The sequence below is a fragment of the Rana temporaria genome, chromosome 3 (assembly GCF_905171775.1).
Source record: "Rana temporaria chromosome 3, aRanTem1.1, whole genome shotgun sequence".
NCBI classification, from domain to species: domain Eukaryota; kingdom Metazoa; phylum Chordata; class Amphibia; order Anura; family Ranidae; genus Rana; species Rana temporaria.
The window spans coordinates 277,224,159-277,237,857 of record NC_053491.1 but is presented as its reverse complement, the minus strand read 5'-3'; positions in this window follow the sequence as shown (position 1 = coordinate 277,237,857).

Below are 13,699 nucleotides of genomic sequence, written 5' to 3'. Positions count from 1 at the left end.
AGAAACATGTTGAAATTTGGCTGAAAAATTAATTTTTATTTTAGTCTTCATAAAAATTTTGAAAAAAAAAAAGTGGCAACCCAAAAACACAACATAATAAAAACAAAGATGCCAGGGTAGGCAGCACTTTAGAGCATGCTTGTTTTTTTCTGAAAACAAGGGTCCCCGAAGCCACAAATACAGCCTGTGAGTCCACATTAAAATTCCATCAGGGGCACCGTATTATTTCTTCGCCCTTTTCTTCCCAGCAGCCTTCCCTGCAGTCTTCCCTGCAGCCTTCCCGGTAGCCCGAGTCCTTGGGGGCTGGGTTCCTGGAGGAGATGAGGTGGCAGGAGCCATAGCAGCCTCATGAGGTGGAGAAGCAGGAGCAGGTGGAGGAGCAGGAGCAGGTGCAGGAGCAGGAGCAGGAGCAGGAGCAGGAGGAGCAGCAAGGACAGGAGGAGCAATCCGCACAATGTGGGTGTCGTCATCGAGCTGCCCCAGGGATGCCATGGTTATGGCTTGGAAGATGAGGAGTTCGCAGCGCACACGCTGGCTCTGCTCCAGATTGTACATCTTGGCTGCAATGAGCGCTGCGAACCCCTCAACTTCACTGGGTGGCTCTCGGATGGCTGCAGTAGCTTGGCGAAGCAGGCCCTGGGTCTCCTCCTCCATTTGTCGCATACTCCTGAGCCGTTTATTGGGATTGCGGAATGGAGGGATCCGGGAGATGGTATCCCGCCGGCGTGCCTCCTGGGTCCCACTGGGGCCTGCCACCTCCTGGCTCCCAGTGGGCTCTGCCACCTCCTGCCTTGCAGTTGGCCCTGGCTCCTCCTGGCTCCCTGTGGGCCCTGTCTCTTCCTGGCTCCCTGTGGGCCCTGGCTGTTCCTGGCTCCCTGTGGGCCCTGGCTGTTCCTGGCTTGGGTCTGCCTGTGTATGAAAAAAAGGAACATATGTTATTTGTGTTTGTCATTAATCACACACATTTTTACAATCATGAGTGATGCAAATTGAATGTCAATATATATTACACACAGGGTCGCCATCCTTAATTATGTGGCCCCTTAAACACCTTCAGACATGGTCCCCCTGGAATTATGTGGGTTGTTGCATGCCTAATTTAGTAAATAAGTGGCCTTTTCCCCAAAAATTCATTTAATCAATTTAGTGTCAACTAGATAGTACTCAAAAAGGGTGTCTTCCATCTGGGACCCCTTGCAGGTGTATTGCCTTACTCCCCCCCTACTGGCCTATCTGAAAATGCCACCCACTCCTTCATCAACATTATTAATTTGCCCATTTTGACCCCATCATGTTTTCCCACTACTGACTATTGATCCTATCCCTAAACTTACGAGATTCACATAGAATTTAGAACAATAGTAACATACATTTACCATTATTACTATACTTGTCATATACTAACTAAATTCAAACAAAAAACACATACCATTCTCCACGGCTCACAATTGGGGTCCTCCAGGAACTCTTCCTCTTCCTCCGAGCTTGTCTGCTCTTGTCTGCAGGGAACACTGGAGGATTGGCTGCTGGGAAGCTGGGAGCTACCTCTTGGGGGAAGGGTAGACATGGATGTCCTGGTCTCAATGTGGTCGTCCAGGAACTGCAGCTGACTATAGTACCACAGGGTTGGTTTGTATATGGAGTCAGCTGCAGCCCCAGACCTCATTGAGGCCAGGACTTGGACCCGTTGGGCCCTGTAGGTGCCCCTGATGGAATTGATTTTATTTTTCACAGTGGCTGTTGTGGCGTTGGGGACCCTTGTTTTCACAAAAACAAGCATGCTCTGTCTAGCTTTCTCCCTGGCATCTTTGTTTTTATTTAGTGTGCTTTTGGTTTGCCACAGAACTGGATGTTCCTTCCATTTTTGGATGAAGTCTGTGAGGAAGTCCGCATCCTTGAAGGCATCCATTCTTTCTGCACATGAAACAGAAGCCAAAACATAATGTAATTAAAGGCACTAGCTTACTTCCCCTAACTAGCCCACAAACTCATTCCCTATTCACTATAATAAAGTCGGAATTAAAAACTTACGTCTCGTCGTTAGGAAAGATCGGGAATTACGACTTCTTCCACAGACTATGCAGGCCGTTTCCAAACACGTCCCATCCCTTTTACACTACGCACGCGTGACGCTCCGCACGACACCCCGCCCCTGACGTTCGGTATCGTCCTTTCCACGCCCCTTCTCTGTCGTTTGGTGAGTGAGAAAAGATGGACAACATGGAGGTGTATTCTAGCTCTAGCCAGGAGGCAGGCCAGGCCCAAACACGCCGCAGATTCCGCTGCAGAGCCTCCAACATGAGCTTTAATGAAATGGTGGAGATGGTCACCATATTGAGGAGGGAGGACTATGATGCCAAGCATGGCCCCTACATGCATCCCAATAAAGTTAAAGCCAAAATTATGGAGAAGGTCATCCGTAGGCTCCAGCGGAAGTTTGGGAAAACCAGGAGCAGAGAGCACCTGCGCAAAAGGTGGTCGGATTTAAAAAAAAGGGAACCCCACCAACTTTACCGAATTAATAAGGTGATTCGAAGAAGAAGTACGTTTTTTCCATGTGTATTTAATTATTTTGGTGTGTTCTTTGTCCCATTTTTTTTTTTGGGCCAGGTTGACCATAAAATGAATATTATGAATGTGGACGCATGATGCAGTCGTCGTAGTCGTCGTTCATTCGGTGACTTTCAATAATCCAATACCATATTAATGAGAAATGGCATCATGCCTAGTTTGCATGTGCAAAGGGGAGTTGAAGCACTGTATCTGAACAAAAATCGTAAATTTAGGAATTGTGGGCGAATGAACGACGACTCCTATGACCAATTAGTCGACACAAATATGAAAGTTGTGACATTTTTGGGGCTTAAAAAAAAGGTGTATTCAATTCTGGAATAGATGGAAATGTGTTTCAGCTTATTTTAGAAGAAACGTAAATACCTTGAGATTCACAAAAAGGAGCGTTTGCTACTCCTTTTTTTATTGAACATGTGTACTCAGTAGCACAATTGTTTGTCACAATCACAACCTATGTTGGGTCACACACAGGGGTGAGCAGATCCAGGGGAGACTTGTTTAGCTTACATATCTAAACTTAAAAATTGTGTTAACTGATTTGACATTACTTTGTGAATGGATTAAATATTGGTCTATTTTATTGATAATTGTTTAAAAATCAACAATAGTGACCTTTTGTTTAGCATTTCTTATTTTTTGGGTGTCATTTCATGCCGCTCGTAATGGTTGAACCTCATGTTTTCCCTTTCTTCAATCTTGTAGGGCACAATGAAGCACAAAGGCAGGAGGCACAAGCCAATCAAGCCACACCCCCGAGGGATGTAGAGGAAGAGGAACCTGCCTCAACATCCGGTAAAGTAACATCTACCACATTTTCTGTGAATATAGATATAGGCATACAATCTTTTAACACATGTTTTGGTTCCACATTTCAGGAGGAAATCGGGCTGGTCAGGGACTGGACACGTATAGTGCCCAGCTCCTCATCGGCGAGGTTCTCACCTGCAGGGCCCAAGTTGAGGACATACGTTTGGCCTGCCGTGAAATACGTCACAAAGCAAAGACGCTGGAACGGCAGCTTAAAAATTTTATTAATGTTTTGGGGAGGGTTTAATTTTTGGTGTATTTTCTTTTTTCCTTGAATTGTAAAAAAAAAAAAAAAAAAAAAAATTTTGTAATAATCAAAAAAGACCAAAAAAACAAAAAAAGAAATTATATTTTGTAATAATCAAAAAAGACCAAAAAAACAAAAAAAGAAATTATATTTTGTAATAATCAAAAAAGACCAAAAAAAAAAAAAAAGAAATTATATTTTGTAATAATCAAAAAAGACCAAAAAAACCAAAAAATTAATTATATTTTGTAATAATCAAAAAAGACCAAAAAAACCAAAAAATTAATTATATTTTGTAATAATCAAAAAAGACCAAAAAAAAAAAAAAAGAAATTATATTTTGTAATAATCAAAAAAGACCAAAAAAAAAAAAAAAATATTTGTTGTACTAATCAAAACTAAAAAAGTAACAAATAAATAACATTTTGGACTCCAAACAATTTGTGTGTAGTTATTGGTATCAATGCAGACTCATTCAATTACTCAGGCATATTTGTAGAGTTATTAAGATTTAACACTCATGGTAATTTATTACATCCCAAACACATGGCTGGATGAGAACCTACGAAAAAGAAACATTACCCCCCAAAACTTACAAATAACTAAAATCAAACAAATAAACACTGTTTCATCAAACAAAAAGTAAATTTATTTTTTTAAACAAGATCAGGCATTGCAATGGCCCCCCTCCCCATAAAATAGTCCACATAGGATTGACGCACTGCACGTGCGGTTTGGGGGGCCAAGCCTCTATGGCTAGCCTGATGTCCCGGCTCCGGAGCCACAAGATCAGCCTCATCAGGCAATACCGTCAGGTACGTTTGAGAATTTCTTTTCAAAAAATTGTGCAAAATGCAACAAGATAGTATGATATAATTCCACTTGTATTCCGCCATGTTTATTGCTGTTAAAAACAATCTGAATCGGCTGGCCATGATTCCAAAGGCATTCTCTACCACACGTCTTGCCCTGGCCAGCCGATAATTAAAAACCCTCCTCTCAGGGGTGAGGGTGCGTTGGGGAAATGGCCTCATGAGGTGGGGACCCAAACCAAAAGCCTCATCTGCTACAAACACGAAGGGCAGACCCTCTTCGTTCTCCTCCGCAGGTGGCAATCCTAGGTCCTCCAACCGAAGCCGTTGTGCGAACTCCGTCTCCGCAAAGACACCGCCGTCCGACATCCGGCCATTTTTCCCAACATCCACGTACAAAAACTCGTAATTTGCAGAGACCACCGCCATCAAAACAACGCTGTGGAACCCCTTGTAATTGAAGAAATGGGATCCACTATGGGGTGGGGGCACAATGCGGATGTGCTTGCCATCAATGGCTCCTCCACAGTTCGGAAAGTTCCAACGCTGGGAGAAGTCCGCTGCCACAGTCTGCCATTCCTGTGGCGTGGTGGGGAACTGGATAGAAAGAAAAAATAAAAAACATTAGAACAAAGATTTTAAACAGAATATAGCTAAAATTACAAGGGATCCCACCAACAATTCCACAAAAAAGGTTAGTATTAAAAAATAACATGTGAACAATTAAGCATATTAATCACCCCCCTCTGATGTTGAAAAAATATATTTAGGGGGAGTGGGGCTCAAGATGAGATGAGAAACAACCCCCCAAAAAATATCTAAATAAGAAAAATAATTATTAGTATGTATTTCTAAAATCTAGGGGGGGGGGGGTTTGGACAATGGAGGCCACAAATAAACGGGGATATAGGGACACACAAAATGCAGCACTACAATGGAGGCCACAAATAAACGGGGATATAGGGACACACAAAATGCAGCACTACAATGGAGGCCACAAATAAACGGGGATATAGGGACACACAAAATGCAGCACTACAATGGAGGCCACAAATAAACGGGGATATAGGGACACACAAAATGCAGCAGTACAATGGAGGCCACAAATAAACGGGGATATAGGGACTATGCTAGGTGGGTTTGCCCACAACATAGAATGATGGACAGGTTGGCTAAATTTAATAAACATGTAGGGCTTTACTAATTGTGTAGAACAGCATACATAGAGACAAAGTGAGCATTCTGAGCATATTAGAAAAGTATTTTTTTTTTTTGTGAATTAGTTTGACCATTGAAAGAACACCACTTACCTTAACATAGTCCTCCTGAAGAACCTGAATGATGGCCGAACAGGTCTCAGGGATTATGAGGCCCAGAGCCTGGGGGGAGATGCCCGTCGAGAACTTCAAGTCCTGCAGACTTCTCCCTGTTGCAAGGTAGCGCAACGTAGCAACTAGCCTCTGCTCAGCAGTGATGGCTTCCCGCATAACGGTGTCCTGCCTGGTGATATATGGCGACACCAAAGCCAAAAGCTGCTGAAATACGGGGTCAGACATCCTAAGAAAATTCCTGAAATCAGGGTTATTTTCTCGGATCTCCCGCAGCAGAGGCATATGAGAGAACTGGTCCCTGCGTAGCAACCAGTTCTTGGTCCACAACCTCCTCCTCACCCTGTTCATGGACCGTCGCTGGGATGCAGCACACATCCTAACAACAAGCACAGCACGATCTCGGCGACGAGTTCGTACCCGCAACATGGCTAGAAAACGGTCGTCAAATCAGATCAGACTAAAAATTACGCCCTGAAGTAAAGAATGGCCTTTGAAGAACGACCTGCTAAACAGCACCGTGCACACCAAACGTAATGCCTAAACAAATACGTCCTTAGTACAAGCACTGTATCACAGATCCGACAACAAATAGACAAACTGTACGACAGAAAACGAAATTTAAAGCACAGTCACTGAAAATCACGAATCGTATCTCACCAAACTTTTACTAACACGCAGCAACACGATATCAGCAAAAGAGGCCGTCTTCCGCTTGGAAACGACCCTTTATAGTGACGTCGTGCGTGATTGACGGAACTGCGCTGTGCTAGAGCGTTGTGAAAAAGCGATGGTGTGTATGCTACGTCGTTGTTCAAATTGAAGTTTGAAAAATGACGTTTTTTTAAAGCACATAAAGCGTCGCATTTTTCCATCGCAGAAAACGATGGTGTGTACGCGGCATTATTTTGGATAATTCGTAACGTCAGAAAAATTTGTATTCACTAACAGCCAAATTTGAAAGGAAATTCCAATACCTATAATTTAATAGTTATTAGTTTGTTATTATTTCAAATTTTACTGATTTTCTTTCTTTTTTTTTCAGATTTTCAAAAATTCAAAATTCCAAAATCAGAAATTCCAAAATCCGAAAATTGGAAATTCCAAAATTGGAAATTCCAAAATCTGAAAATACAGTACACTAACATTAAAAACGTAGCTTTTAAGGGCGTATGGCATTTTCTTTTGCCTATAAATGCCCGTCTATGTTAGCCCATATGTCCATGCATAGAAAAAAAATGCCAGCGCATCGATGAGCAGCAGTGTTTTGGCAGAAAAAAAGCTTGATGCTCCCAAACGTGTATAAACGCCAGCATATATTAATATTTTGGCCAACAAATTAACGCCCAAGAACTTGACACACCTAAACACATCTTGATGCATTTACATGCGTCTAGCGTTTTTTCTTCTGACAAAACGCTGCTGCCAGGAGAAAAACTGAAAATTGTATCATACTTACCGTGATTTTCCTTTCCTGGTGCCCATCCATGGCAGCATACCTGTGATAGAGCTCCGCCTCGACTCCTCCCTCAGGACTAGTGAATAGCATAAATTAAAGGCATAGTCCCTCCCCCAACATTCTCCGTTATATAGGGTGGGAGCGTATTCTACCATGAATAGGCACCAGGAAAGGAAAATTACGGTAAGTATGATACAATTTTCCATTTTCCTGGTGCCTCCATGGCAGCATACCTATGATAAATAACTAGCTGACACGGGTGGGAATACTGCTTAACAATAAATGTTTAATTAGAAAAGGACATTGCAGCCTGAACTGCCCTTCTTCTGAACTCAATAGTCGTGAAAGCTCCTGGATCAATATGGTAGTGTCTAAGGAACGAATGGTGAGAAGACCAGGTGGTGGCCAACAAAACATTAGCCCTTGCTGCCCAGGAAGCTGAGTCTGCCCTTGTAGAATGAGCATTCACTTGGGATGGAGGCTCCATATTCTTACCCTGTAGGCCTTCTGGATTAACTTTACGACCCAAGAAGCCAGAGTTCTGATGGAAGCTTCTTTGCCCCTGTATTTACCGAATGGTACGATGAAAAGTCTCTCAGAGTTTCTGAAGTGACCGTTGGCTTCTAGGTAGGCCCTGAGCACTCTGGATACATCCAGCTCATGACAAGACTCTGAATCTGTGTGTGTAAACACTGGTAGTGCCCAGGGTTCCAACAGGTGGCTTGGAGTAGTGACCTTAGGTGTGAACCCCCGAAGGGGGCGAAGTTCCACTCTGTCGGGGAAAAAGGAGATGTGGTCGTCGCCTATCCCTAAAGAGTAAAGTTCCGAGATCCTTCTGCCAGATGTAGTGGCTAACAGGAAAGCCGTCTTTAGTGTCAGGTTCCATATTGCTACTTGTACCACTGGAGCAAAGGGATGGTCAGATAGGACTTCAAGGACCAGGGACAGACCCCACTTGGGAAATGACCGTCTGACAGGTGGGCAATCTTCAATACTTCTCTGAGGAAAGTGACTACCAAAGGATCCTCCTCCCACCTCTTAATTGTTGCGGCAGAGATTGCTGCTACCTGCACTTTGAGGGAGCTCAGATCAAGTCCTGTTTGAAGAAAACCTAGAACATTGGACGTAGAGGGGAAGGATTGGATCAAATCTATTTCCGGAAGCAAATGACAAGAACTTGTCCCAGATTCTTGAATATATGGCATTAGTTGAAGGCTTCCTGTCTTTTAGAAGGGTTGTTATGACTCCTGGGGAACACCCTAGGGCAGTGATGGGGAACCTTGGCACTCCAGATGTTTTGGAACTACATTTCCCACAATGCTCCACTACACTGCAGAGTGCATGAGCATCATGGGAAATGTAGTTCCAAAACATCTGGGGTGCCAAGGTTCACCGTCACTGCCCTAGGGACTCGAACCTTCTCCTCTTAACCTCCAGATTTGAAGATTCAACTTCTGAGAGTTTGGATGAACTAGACTGCCCTGCGGCAGAAGTTGAGGGAAAGAAGGGATCCTGATTGGAGAGCTCACACTGAGGCGCATGGCTAGCGGAAACCAGGGTCTCTTTGGTCAATACGGAAGTACTGCAACCACCTGGACTGACTCTCTAAGGAGCCTCAGGAGGAACTTGAATATTAATGGCTGGGGAGGAAAGGCATATTCCGTGGTGAACCTTCAGGGGCCTGACAGGGCATCCACTGCCTCGGCTTGTGGATGCGGCAGCCAAAAGAAGAATCTGCCTAGCTTGGCGTTCTTCGGGGAGGCGAACAGGTTTACCCCAAATGCTGGCAATCTGACGGAAGACATGGGGGTGGAGAGCCCACTCATTGTCCAGGAAGTTTCTTGACAACGTGTCTGTTTCCGTGTTTAACCTGCCCGGAAGATACATCGCTCTGAGGTCCAGGAGGTTCTTCTCTGCCCAGAGCATAATCGGCTCTACCTCCTCGAGAAGTGACCTGCTGCGAGTGCCTCCCTGCTTCTGCAGATAAGGGACGGCTGCCCTGTTGTCTAGGCGTAGAAGTATTCTCTATCCTCTGATTTGGGATGCCAAAGAAGTCAGTGCCAAGAAGGCTGCCCTCATCTCCAAGATGTTGGATACCACTCCCCGGGTGGAACAGGACCATCTCCCCTGTATTCTGGTTTCCCCGCAATGGGCTCCCCAGCCCTGCCCGCTTGCATCGGATGTAATTGTGATCCAGGGAAGGGAGCCCAGGTGAGAGGTTCTCTGGAACGATCCACCAGTGAAGACTCCTGTGCATTACTCCTGTCAGCAGGATCGTCTGAGATCATTGTTTCTTCCACTGCGCCAAGAAACCCGTCTGGAAATACCTCAAGTGCCAATGGGCCCAAGGAACCAGGGGTATGCAGGAAGACATTGTGCCAATGAGGCTCAGGCATTGTGAAGCCGTCAGATACAGGCTCCGGATGACCTTGATCATTCTCCGGATGAAAATTCTTGCCTTCGGTGGTGGTAATGACACTGTCCCCTCCTGGGTTTCGAACATTGCACCCAGGTAGATCATCTGCTGTGTTGGTGCTAGTTGACTCTTGTCAGAATTTATCAGCCACCCTAGCACTTTTAGGCACTGTAGAAGAATTTCCCGGTGACATACCAACTGATCCGGATTGCTTGCTAGGAGGAGGATGTCGTCCAATAGTGGTATATCCTCAAACCCCTCTCCCGCAGGGGAACCAGAACGGATATTAGTATCTTGGTGAACACCCTGGGAGAGGTGCACAGATCTAAATGCAGGGCTTGAAACTGTAGGTGGGTCCGTCCCACTGCAAATCTCAGGTATTTTTGAAATGAAGGTAGAATTGGAACGTGTAGGTACGCATCCTGCAGATCCACCAAAATCATCCAATCCGATAGCTGGATTGCCTGAATAATTGTCTGCAGGGACTCCATTTTGAAGCTTTCGGGGCAGTCTTTAGAACGTCTTTAGATCTATCACAGGCCTCCACCCACCTGTCTTCTTTGGGACCAGAAATAGGGTGGAGTAGAAGCCTGCGAAGCGCTCTGCCGAGGGAACCGGAACAACCGCGCCCTGAAGCTGGAGTGACGTTATGAAGCGCTTCAGAGTTTTCAGAATTTGAAAGAATTCCAAGGTGGGGGATGAGAGAAATTTCAAAAGTGCCCCCATTGACTTGTTGACAGAACCCAGGGGTCCTGGCAGCGGGTGGCCCAGATGGGAACAAAGAACTTTAGCCTGGCTCCCACCTAGAGTGCATGGGCTACTCTGGCATCAAAAAGACTGCTTATACTCCTGTGGAGCCGGAAGGGCCTTCATCTTCCTGTTCAAAAACGATGCCTGAGTGCCTTTCCAAGGTCTTTTGTTGTCTCTGGGCTGCCTTGATTGCCTAAAATCCCTTGAATTCGACTGGTGGAATTTAGAGAAACCGCCTCTGAATCTTCACATCCTTCTGTCCTGGGGAAGCATACCCAGGGCAGCCATCAGGAATTATGGGGCCCCTTACACAGCTTCAGGCATGGGCCCCCTGGAGCAGAGAACCGGGGGGGGGGGTGCTGCTGCCTGAAATTGAGAAGCGGGGGGGCTGCCGCGAATTGAGAAAAATATATATATATATATATATATATATATATATACAAATTATTCATTTTTTTTTTTATAAAAATTAATTACAAAAAAGGGGGGTTGCCATCCGGGACCTCTGGGCCCTTTAGTAATAAAAAAAAATAAACCTCTGGGCCCTTTAATTAAAAAAAATATATAAAAAAAAAATAAACATTTATAAAAAAAAAAAGGGGGGGGGGGTTGCCATCCAGGGCCCTGGGGACCTCTGGGCCCTTTAATAAAAAAATAAATTTATATAAACAAAAATAAACATTTATAACAAATAAAAAAAAGGGGGTTTGCCACATGGGGCCCTGGGGACCTCTGAGCCCTTTAATATATATATATATATATATATATATATATATATATATATATATATGAAGAAACAAAAAGAAATACAAATATATAAAATACAAATATATTAGAAAAATTATAATATATAAAAAATAAATAAAAAAAAGGGGGGTTGCCATCCGGGGCCCCTGGGGACCTCCGGATCTCTTAAAAAAAAAAAAAATTGTCCCTTTAATAAAAAATAAAATAAAAATATATTTAAAAAAATATATATTTTTTTTAATAAAAAATAAATAAAAAAAAGGGCAGTTGCCATATGGGGCCCTGTGTTTGCTGAAAATGTTCACAGACTGAAAATTTAAAGCAAAGGCAGTCATCATGATCATCTATGGACCGTAAAGCTGCAATATGCTATATTTTTGTTCTCGGGATTAGCTATCTTTTTTTTTAATTAATAAAGCAGCTCTGGCTGTCATAGTCACTCACCTCCTTATTAGCACTGTCCCCTGCAGATGTAATGACTGTATTTTGGATTTAAAGTGATTGTAAGGGTTTCATTCTTTTCTTAAATAATACACATTGTACTTACATGCTCTGTAATGGTATTGCACAGAGCTGCCCCAGTCCTCCTTTCTGGGGTCCCATGTAAGCGTTCTTTTTTTTTTTTTTTTTTTATAATTCTTTATTTTATATATCTTTTACCATATACAGAAAGTAAAATACAGCCATTTCAGTTTCATCTTATGACATGACAACCTTTTTTTTTTGTCTTTAACTAGATGGCTAATGCTCCGTCTTCTAAATATCTACACTCTATATCAAAACAATTCTCCCCTTCCTTGGCTCTGGTACAGTCTATACTTATACTCACTACCCACAGCTACCGCCTTTCAAGAGGGTATCTTAACCATACATTTCTCTCCCACCCCCCCCCCCCCCCCCCCCCCCCAAAAAAAAAAAAAAAAAAAAAAAGGAAAAACAAAGACAATTTCTCCCTTCTCTCCCCGTCTCTCCCCTCCCCCCCCTAATCTCCACGCCCCCCATATTCAATATATGGAGTCCACGTCCTCCAATACTCCTCCTCTCGCTCCCTAAGACCCATAGTGAGATTTTCCATCAGCTGGATCTCATTTATTCTGCTAAGCCATTGTGCCTTTGTTGGGGGGACCATGCTCTTCCATAAGATTGGTATACAGGCCTTCGCTGCTGTTAATAAATGTCTCAGCAACGATTGCCTGTAATTTTCCAGTGACTGTGGGATGTCAAAGAGCAAGAATGCTGAGGGTCTATCTCCTAAGTTTACCCCAGTGATCTCCCGAATAGTGTCTGATACCATCTCCCAAAATTCTTTTAGTTTTTGGCAACTCCAAAAAATGTGTATCATGGTGCCTTCTTCTCTCTGACATCTCCAGCAAATTTTTGATGTGTTAGGGAAGATCCGATTCAATAACGTTGGTGTCCTGTACCACCTGGTCAATACTTTATATCCCCCCTCCTGGTATCTCGATGCAATTGACGCTTTGTGTGTGAATAAAAAGATCTTGTTTTTCTGTTTCTCTGAAAACTTTATGCCCAGCTCCCTTTCCCATGCCTGTATGAAGATTAGTTCTTGAGGCGCACTTGATTCAATCAGTAGATTGTACATATATGATAGCATGTGTCGCTTTGGTTCTTTTTTTAAACAGATTTCTTCGAATTTCGACGGTGCTCCTATATCTTCCTCTCGGATTTTTAACGATCCTAAAAAGGCTCTCAGCTGATTTCGTCTCCATAAATCTATATCCTCCCCATATGCCTGCTCCATCTCTTCGTTATTCATCACATGATTGTCTATCATAAAGTGTGTCAATCTACTGATTCCCTTCCGTCTCAAATTTTTAAAACATCGGTCTTTCAGACCAGGCTCAAAGCTCGGGTTACCCAGAATGGGTGTCAAGGGACCCATGTATTTCAACAGTTTTGTTTTCTTAGCGATCTTTCTAATCACTCTAAGTGTAGCATTTATCATTGGGTGTTTTTTTACACCCTGAGGTGTTTTGCTTTCTGGAAAAATGGATATTACCGCGCTTATCAAAGGAGGGGAAACAGAGAGGGGAAGAAAGGGGGGGGGGAAATGAAAGTGATGAGAAGTGGAGGTACAGCTGCGGCACTGGAAGGTGTATCAAACCATAAGCAATTGATAATGGGGAGGGTAGTGCTGCGCTAATCAGTGGTGAATGGATAGGTGAATAAGCAGGTGGGGGAGGGGAATGAAAATAGGTGTAATTGAAATGAGGAGCAATATAGCCCAAATGGCATCAGCATAAAAATAAATATAAATGATCAGTGAACAATAACAGTAATGGTGCAAATCATATAACTACACAGGTTCCTCTTAATGTGATGAAATACACTATAAGTAATGGTGCAAAAAAAATTCCAGGTAGCTGTGCTAAGTGACACTCCTATACTGGTGATAAACAGTCCATCAACAGAGTTTGAAAAATATTAGCAAAAAATATAAGTAAAATTTCAAAAGTCCAAGAAAGCAAAAGTGCAAGTGTAGGTCCGCAATATGGAGTGAGAGGGAAATGGGTATCCAGTGATCCTTTTAGGGTAAGT